The sequence below is a fragment of the Aegilops tauschii genome, chromosome 7 (assembly GCF_002575655.3).
Source record: "Aegilops tauschii subsp. strangulata cultivar AL8/78 chromosome 7, Aet v6.0, whole genome shotgun sequence".
Classification (NCBI taxonomy): Eukaryota; Viridiplantae; Streptophyta; class Magnoliopsida; order Poales; family Poaceae; genus Aegilops; species Aegilops tauschii.
Genome location: NC_053041.3, coordinates 238,741,640 through 238,749,447, shown reverse-complemented (window position 1 = coordinate 238,749,447; position 7,808 = coordinate 238,741,640).

Here is a 7,808-nt window from a genome sequence, read left to right as displayed (position 1 = left end):
CTCAAGACCCTCGCGAGGGGCCAAGCCTCGTGAGGCGGACGACACAAGACCTCCTCAGGGGCGGCCTCACCCGGCTAGCTCGCGAGGGGCGGAGAGATCAAGGCAAGGGGTACCTCGCGAGGTTTCCCGTGACGTAAGCCATGACGATCAAGGCGAGGCGGGCGCCAGCGATCGCAGCGTCCTCGTTTCCTCTTTGGTGCTAAGGAGGCAAGCGCAGGCGAAGAGTACCGAGGCATCAGGCAAAGGTTTCCATATCGGTGCAATGAGACCAAGACCAACAGGACGGCAGGACAGAGGTTACCGTGGAGCCCAAGACGGCGTCACCACCAGAGCCTTTGGCAGGCGAAGACCACCTTTAGTCAGGATAGCTTGTACTAGCTGTACCCCTTCAAACTGGCCGTTGTGTCTTCCCTTCCCGCTCAATATTTGGGAAAAGGACCCGGGCCTCTGTAAATAGGACTAGCCACCTCCATAGCAGGGGATCGAAACCTTCACCAGTTCACCAAGCACAAGAACACCTCTCCTCAGGAGGCTGTTCTTCCCTTGTACTGTTCATCATCAGCCTCCAAGGCAATCCACCACCACCACACTGGAGTAGGGTATTACACCACATCGCTGGCCCAAACCAGTATAAATCTTGTGTCCTTTGTGTTGTGAGTTCGTCGAGTTTAGCCCTAGAGATCGCGGTGAGGGTGAGGGCGTGATTAGGTAAGGGGAGTTTTGCCGGAACCCAAAATCCGACATTTGGCGCGCCAGGTAGGGGTGCGCCGGAGCTTTCCTTCCGTCGATCTGCGCTTCGCCCCCATGGCAAGCGCTGCGCTTCCTGCTCCGACGACCGATGCCAGCGGCGGGGCCAGGGGGCTCTGAGCCTTGGTCCCCGCCTTGCGAGAGGTGCAGTGGCCGCCCAAGTTCAAGCCGGAGATGCCACCGCGCTACGATGGCGCGGTGGATCCGGTGGCTTTCCTGCTGGCGTACGAGGAGGCCGTCCTCAAGGCCGGGGGCGACGACAAGGTCATGGCCAACTGGCTTCCCATGGCCCTCGCTGGTGTGCCACGCGCCTAGCTACTCAGCCTCCCCGGATCCACGGTGGCGTCTTGGGAAGAGTTGCGCGACCTCTTCGCCGCGCGCTTCGCGGCACCGGTGCCCCACGCGGTCGCGGCCCTCCTCGGCGGCTCGCAGGCGCCGCCCTCGGATCGCCACATGAAGCCGTTCCTTCGCCAGATCAGCGCCGTCTCCGCGCGGCAGGGGGCTCCCCCGGGTTGGGTGGCGCCCAAGGCCGACCTGACCTTCGACTCGGGAGATCACCCCGTCACCACCGTCGGCTCGGGCATGCTCCCAATGCTTTGCACGCCCACCATCTGCCACGTAGCCATCACCAAGACCCTCATCGACGGCGGCGCCGGCCTCAACGTGCTCTCGGTGGAGGCCTTCAGCCTCCTCCACGGACCACTCGAGCAGCTCCACCCCAGCAAGTCCTTCTCCGGCGTCGGCGGTGGCTCCTCCAGCCCCCTGGTGCAGATCCGTCTTCCCGTGACCTTCGGCACCCGCGACAACTACCGCACTGAGTTGATCGACTTCGACATCGCCCAAATCGACCTCCCGTACAACGCTATTCTCGGGTACCCGGCTCTGGCTCAGTTCACGGCGGCGACCCATCCGGCCTACAACCTCATGAAGATGCTTGGGAGCAAGGACGTCCTCACCATAGCGGGAGACACTAAGGAGGCTCTGACGGTACTCAAGCTTACCCTCAAGACCGCCGCGGCGGCGCAACCGGCTGACGCGGGCACCTCTGAGGATAAAAAAGCCGCACCAACCAAGAAGAAGCAGCTGTTCACTCAAGACCGGGCGGAAACCAAGCAGGTGCCGGTCGAGGAAGATGGGCCTTCGGGAGCCACCTTCACCATAGGTGCTAACCTCGACTCCGATCAAGAAGAGACGTTAGTGAAGTTCTTGCGCGTGAACAAGGAAGTATTCGCCTGGGAGCCCGATCAGCTGGTAGGGGTCCCGAGAGGAGTGATTGAGCGTCACCTGAAGGTGTGCCCCAATGTACGCCCTGTGAAGCAGAGGGCGCGGCGGTAGTCCATGGAGAAGCAGTCCTTCATCGTCCAAGAAACCCGCAAGCTGGAGGCGGCAGGTGTCATTCGCGAGGTCCGGTACCCGGAATGGCTGGCAAATCCCGTCGTTGTGCCCAAGAAAGGCGGAAAGGAGCGCATGTGTGTCGACTTCACCAACCTCAACAAGGCCTGCCCCCAGGATCCATTCCTGCTTCCACGCATCGACCAAATCATCGACTCCACTGCCGAGTGCAACCTGCTGTGCTTCCTGGATGCGTTCTCAGGCTACCACCAGATCAAGATGGCAGTAGAAGATGTCGAGAAGACGACCTTCCTGACCCCGTGTGGGGTATACTGCTACACCTGCATGCCGTTCGGGCTGCGCAACGCGGGCGCGACCTTCCAGCGGCTGATGTACATCGCCCTGGGCCGGCAGCTCGGAAGGAACGCTGAAGCTTACGTCGACGACATTGTGGTGAAGTCTCGGGAGGCGAGGACTTTAATTCAGGACCTGGAGGAGACCTTCGAAAGCCTGCGCCGGGTGGACTTGCGGCTCAACCCAGAGAAATGTGTGTTTGGCGTCCCTTCCGGCAAGCTGCTGGGTTTCCTCGTGTCCCAGAGAGGGATCGAGGCGAACCCATAGAAGGTCAAGGCAATCGAAGACATGAGTCCACCACAGACCCTCAAGGAGATGCAGAAGCTTACCGGTCGTGTGACTGCGTTGGGGCGCTTCATCTACAAGCTGGGAGAGCGCGCCCTACCGTTCTTCAAGCTGATGAAGAAGAAGGGCCATTCGAGTGGACTCCGGAGGCCGACCAAGCGTTTCAAGACCTTAAGAGATACCTGACCAGCCCGCGAGTGATGGTGGCACCTCGACCTCTCGAGCCCTTGGTGCTCTACCTGTCTACCACACCCCACTCCGCCAGCGCAGCGCTGGTGGCCCTCAGAGAAGAGCGCCAGGTCAAGGGCCCGCCAAGTGGAACCACCAGGCCGGACGAAGCGGCGCGGCACCAAGGCGCTGCTCCTGAAGCAGCGGCTGCTTCGGCAGGCCGCCAAGCCCCTGAAACCAAAGACCCCAAAGAGACACCTCAACCTCCGGGAGCCGAAGACACCGACAACTCTCCCGCCCTCGTTGAGCACCCAGTGTACTTCGTCAGCACAGTGCTACGAGATGCGAGGGCACGATACCCCATGCCTCAGAAGGTCCTGCTCGCGCTCCTAGTGGCTTCGCGCAAGCTGCGCCACTACTTCCAGGGTCACCCCATCAAGGTCGTCTTGGCTTACCCGCTGGAAAGAGTGCTGAGGAGCCCCAATGCTGCCGGACGAGTCGCTGAATGGAACATCGAGCTGTAAGCGTTTGACTTGGAGTTCAGCACGGCCAGGGTCATCAAGGGGGCTGCGCTCGCAGATTTTGTGGCAGAATGGACTGACGCCCCACAGCTCAAAGCAAGCGAGAACCAATCCCTATCTCCAGGGAATGAAGCGCCGGACGGCTGGGTCATGTACTTCGACAACGCGTTCTCACGCCAGGGCGCGGGGGCTGGAGCAGTGCTTATCTCGCCCACCCAGGACAAGCTCTACTACGCCATGCAGCTCTGCTTCCAGCAGGGCAAGAAGGTCTCCAACAACATAGGAGAGTACGAGGGCCTGATAGCTGGCCTCAAGGCTGCGGTGGCCGTGGGGGTGATGCGTCTCACCATCAAGGGCGACTCGCAGCTCCTCGTCAACTTCTCCAATAAAGTATATGAGCCGAAGGACGAGCACATGGAGGCATACCTCACGGAGGTGCGCAAGATGGAGAAACAGTTCTTGGGCCTGGAATTACAGCATGTGCCCCATGGCACCAACAAGGAAGCCGACGACATCGCCAGAAGATCATCCAAGCGGCTACCCCAAGAACCTGGCGTCTTCAAGGAGCGGCTCTTCAAACCATCAGCAACACTGCCACTCTCAAGAACAGCGCTGCCTCGGGAGGAGGTCCCTCAACGACCTGCCTCGGGAGCCCCGGCCTGCGGCCCGACCTCGGGAGCGTGCCTGCTCTTGGCGCTCGAGCCTCAGGAGGGGTGCTGGACCAAGGAATTCAAGGAATACCTGGCGCAAGGGACACTGGCGGAAGAGGAAGAGGACGTGGAGCGTGTGGCCCGACAGGCCACGGCGTACTGCATCCGGGACAGTGAGTTATACAGGAAGCGGCCAAATGACGTTTCCCTGCGTTGCATCTCCAGGGAGCAAGGGACAGAGCTGCTGGCCGACATACACGGCGGGGACTGCGGGCACCACTCGTCGTCACGGACCCTCGTCGGCAAGGTGTTTCGCAGCGGATTCTACTGGCTTACGGCACTCAGCGACACGACTGAGCTGGTGAGGTCCTGCGAGGCCTGTCAATTCCACGCCAAGCAGATTCATCAGCCGGCTCAGGGCCTCCAGACCATCCCACTCTCGTGGCTGTTCGCGGTTTGGGGGCTGGATATCTTGGGCCCGTTCCCTCGAGCGCCTGGGGGCTACCGCTACCTCTACGTCGCCATCGACAAGTTCACCAAGTGGGCAGAAGTAGAAGCTGTCCGCACCATCCCGGCCGGCTCCGCGGTCAAGTTCATCAAGGGTCTCGTGAGCCATTTTGGGGTCCCCAACCGCATCATCACCGATAACGGCTCGCAGTTCACTAGTAATCTCTTCAAGACGTATTGTGCTAACCTTGGAACGCAGATCTGCTACGCTTCGGTGGCACACCCCCGGAGCAATGGTCAGGCCGAACGCGCCAACACGGAGGTCCTGAGGGGCCGCAAGACCAGGACCTTCAAGAATAAGCTCGAGGCCTGCGGCAGGGGCTCGCATGACGAGCTCCGGTCCGTGTTGTGGTTCATCCGCACCACCGCCACCAAGCCAACGGGCGAGACCCCATTCTTCCTCGTCTACGGAGCAGAAGCGGTTCTCCCTCATGAGGTCAAACATCGCTCGCGCGGGTCCTGGCGTTTGATGAGGCGCAGCAGGACGCCATGCGGGGGATGGACCTCGTGTTGGGGGAGGAACGCCGCCGTGAAGCCACGATACGGACAGCAAGATATCAGCAGGCGCTGCGACGGTACCACTGCCGCAACATCCGCTCCAGGATGCTCGAGGTGGGTGACCTCGTCCTAAGGCGGGTGCTCTCCAGGGAAGGGCTGCATAAGCTCTCACCCATGTGGGAGGGCCCGTTTAGGGTCGCCCACGTCTCCAGGCCTGGCGCCGCGCGCCTGGAGACGCAGAACGGGGTACCCATCCAGAACACCTGGAACATCCAACACCTGCGGAAGTTCTACCCATGAAGAAAGGCCAAGTGCCTGTGAAGGTCTCCGCTCGTGACACTCTCACATAATAATGAGTGGGGCTGGACACACCCCGGAGTCTCAAGAGTGCCGCCCTCGGGCCTCTGGGGCTCCCTCCCACGTCCTAGTGGCAGCACTTAGCTCCACGCTGGTGAGAAGACAAGAAGACTAGACTAGGTGCCGGACGCGGCCTTTCATTTGCTTTCCGTGGTTGGCTCGCCCCTCTTTAATTGAAATTTGCTTTTCGGTGTTCCTCGCCAATTTCGTTCCATCGCCTTCCGCCTCTGTTTCTACCTTCGGTTCTCTGTTTAGCATGTACTCTCTCATGCGTCCCTCGCGAGGGGGCTGGACAGGTGCCCTCGTGAGCGTCTTGTTTTTTTCGCGAGGCACTCTCATTCGAGCCACAAGCTAGCGCTCCTCTCTTAATCCGTGCCCCTCAGGTACCATGATGCGAGGCGCTGGGTCATGGCCGGCGGCGCGCGACCAGGGCTCGGAATCCCCTAACTAACAAATTTTTGCAGTTCCTAAACGCCTCGCCAGGTATGGAGGAATGCGCGCCTCGTGAGGCGGAAACTACTCCAAGCACGCCAAGCTAAGTTATTCCTACGTGCCTACATAAGACATTGACACGCAACACAGGGACGATAAACATAGCATAACAACTTGGAACCGTAGTTTGTTGCATGCCCCTGCGGGGCCCCATACTCGTCTCTCTCTTGATGCAGGAAGAAAAGGAAGAACAAAACAAAAGCGGCGCATGCCTCTGCAGCGGCTCGCGAGGACGGACCCGTGGCGCTCTCCTGAGCTCAGCCGGACCCTTCCTCGTGCTTCACTGAGACGCGACAGCGAGACGACCCGCTGCCACCTTCGAAGCAAGCACGACGGCGCGACGGCTGGCCGTAGTCACCGCTGCTGGAGCTGTCGCCGGAGGGAGAACTGTGTCGCCCTCGATTCAATCGTACACTAATCATACACGCAAAGGTGTACGATCAAGATCAAGGACTCACGGGAAGATATCACAACACAACTCTAGACACAAAATAAAATAATACACGCTTTATATTACAAGCCAGGGGGCTCGAGGGCTTGAATACATAAGCTCGAATACACAAGGGTCAGCGGAAGCAACAATTATCTGAGTACAGACATAAGTTAGACAAGTTTGCCTTAAGAAGGCTAGCACAAAAGCATCTACGATCGAAAAGGCAAGGCCTCCTGCCTGGGAGCCTCCTAACTACTCCTGGTCGTCGGCGGTCTCCACTTGGTAGTAGGCACCCTCGGGGTAGTAGCAGTCGTCGTCGAAGGTGGCGTCTGGATCCTGGGCTCCACCATCTGGTTGCGACATCCGAGAAGAAAGGAAAGAGGTGGAAAAAGAGGGAGCAAAGCAACCGTGAGTACTCATCCAAAGTACTCGCAAGCAAGGATCTACACTACATATGCAACATTATCAAAGGAAGGCTGTATATGTGGACTGAGCTGCAGAAATGCCAGAATAGAGAGGAGGCCAAGTCCTATCGAAGACTAGCATCTTCTGGAAACCACCATCTTGCAGCAACAGGAGGAAGTAGAGTAGCATAAAGTAAAGTAGTAGAAGTGTTATCAACCTCGGCCAGAGATCCTTTCTCGACTCCCTGCGAGAAAGCAATCCCAGAGCCATACTATCCATTTCTCATCACAATCCAATTCTCATCACAAGTATCCAGTTCTAGTTGTATCGATCGGGATACAACTCCAAGTGTCTGTTACTGTAGGACAGGCTATCGATAGATGTTTTCTTCCCTGCAGGGGTGCACCAACTTACCCACCACGCTCGATTAACTCCGGCCGGACACACTTTCCTGGGTCATGCCCGGCCTCGGCCAAACAATACACCGCAACCCGACCTAGGCTTAATAGAGAGGTCAAGCACGCCGGACTAAACCTATGCCCCCAGGGGTCATGGGCCATCGCCCCGGGAACTCCTGCACGTTGCGTGGGCGGCCGGTGAGCAGACCTAGGTACCTCCTTAAAAAAGGCGGGAGCTTACCAGTCCAACCCGGCGCGCGCCGCTCAGTCGCATGACGTCTATTAAGCTTCGGCTGATGCATACGACGCAGAACGCCCATACTATGCCCACGTGATGGTTGGTGCTATCAGCCCAGAGGCCCCTCGGATCAAATATCCAAATCGTAGTGGATTAGGCACGTGCGGTAACAAGCAGAGACTCACGAAAGATGTGACCCCGTCGCCCCGTCTCGAGGACTTGCGGCAAGGGCAAGGAATGCCCGGCCAAGCCTCGTAATTATCTCGCGGGCACCTTCCAGGTCAACCCGACTCCACATCACTCGCAATTATGCTCGCGCGGGTACCCCTCAGGGTCGACCCGTCTTTAGTAACAAGGTTCAGTGTAAAGTCATAGTAACCATAGTAACCGTGTGTCTAACACCAAGAGGAAAACCTGAGGAAT